Here is a 1,928-nt window from a genome sequence, read left to right as displayed (position 1 = left end):
GGGGGACATGAAGAAGAAGCCCGAAAGGCAGGAAGCAATAGCATGGTCTTCCTGAATGATAGAGCTGACCGGTGGGGGCAGCTAAACTCCAGCAGCATTTGGGGTCAGGGATGTGCGGCAGCCTGGGGCCTGTTGTAGAGAGGCTGCAATGGGAAAACCTCAGACTCATATGGAGGCTCTGTGGGGAGGGAGGGAGGGGAAGCCAGCCATGGCAGCAACTCCGGAGGCTGCAAACTTGGCAGTGAGCAGCTGCCTTGTGATCTCATGCCCCTCATTGGCTGCCAGATGAAGTGTTTATCTAGTTATTCTTTATCAATAAAAACTCAGGAGTCAGATAACAGGGTTAGAACCTGAATGATCAGAGAAGTGGAGGAGAAGCGACCAGTGACCTCCTCTCTCTCTCTCCTTCCTCAATCCAAAAAGGCTGAGAATCTTTCTATTCTCCACCCTACTACTTCCTGTGTCTCTCTATATGTCCTCGGTCCTCCAAAACCTCTATGGCTAATTTTGGTCATGGAGTTGTCAAGGTGAGGTTGGCTGTGGTTTGCTCTGCTTCTCTGATCTTTCAGCTTTCACCCTGATATTTGGCTCTGGGTTTTTCGTTATAAGATCATCTAAGATTCAAACAACAGGTTTACATGTGATTTTTTCAAAATATATTTAGTGTTAGTTATCTCTCCCCATATTACTGCCTCTACCCTGCCCTTACATCCCCCATCCTATTTAACCCTTCCCATTTCATTTTTACCTTTATACCTTTCTATTACTGTATTTCATCTCCCTCCCCTGAAAGCCAGTCCATGACCTCTCAGCAATTTCCTGACATTTATGTAAGACCTTTGGCTATACTGAGAGTTAGTGAAGCTTTAGAGGGCTCTGAACCCTCATGATGCAGTTTGTGTCTTTATAAAAAGAGGCTCCAGAGAACCTGCTTCCCTCAATTCCTAGCACACAAATTAGAAGTCAAGTAAACATAGTCAGATGGCTCCACCAGCAAATCAAGAGAAGAGGCTTTGTAAGAAGCATACCCTGCTGTGGTGGGTTGAAAAGATATGCCCCCCCTCCTCCCATAGACTCATGCATTTTAATGCTTGGCCCACAGGGAATGGCACTATTAGGAGTGTGGCCTTGTTGGAGTAGGTGTGGCCTTGTTGGAGGAAGGCCTTGTTGTGGGGGCGGGCTTTGAGGTCTCCCATGGTCAAGCTGTGCCCAGTGTAGGGCACAGTTGCTTCTGCTGTCTGTGGATCAAGATACAGAACTCTCAGCTCCTTCTCCAGCACCAGGTCTGCCTGCACACCATCATGTTTCCCACCATGACAATAACAGACTGAGAAACTGTAAGCCAGTCCCAATTAAATGTTTTCCTTTGTAAGAGTGGCCATGTTCATGGTGTCTCTTACCAGCAATAAAACCCTAAGACACCTGACAAGTTCTTGGTCTTGAACTACCATTCTCTAGATGTATAAGAAATATATTTCTAAGCCAGGTGATCGTGGTGCACGCCTTTGATCCCAGCAATCTGAAAGCAGAGGCAAGCAGATCCCTGAGTTAGAGGCTGGCTTGGTCTACAGAATGAGTTCCAGGACAGCCAGGGCTACACAGAGAAACTCTGTTTCAAAAAACAAAAGCAAAAACAACAACAACAAAAATATCTATGATTTGAGCCATTCAGTCTGTGGTAGCTTACATGGTGGCCTACACAGAATAAGATTCCTTTATCTTCCTATCTGCATTCTCTTTGTCCCAATGAAGCAATTTTCAAATCTCACCAAATTACTAGTCTTTCCTTCCAACCTTATCTCCCCCACCCACCACCACCTCCAGAGCAGCCTTGAATCCCCGACTTTCCTGCCTCACCTCTCCTTGATTATGTACTGTGGACATGCACCACCTCCCACAGTACATAATCCTTCAGCTCCCTGTTCTCT

Source organism: Peromyscus californicus, unplaced genomic scaffold, assembly GCF_007827085.1.
Source record: "Peromyscus californicus insignis strain IS unplaced genomic scaffold, ASM782708v3 Scaffold_19__1_contigs__length_69161282, whole genome shotgun sequence".
Taxonomy (NCBI): Eukaryota; Metazoa; Chordata; class Mammalia; order Rodentia; family Cricetidae; genus Peromyscus; species Peromyscus californicus.
This window is presented reverse-complemented; position numbering follows the sequence as displayed.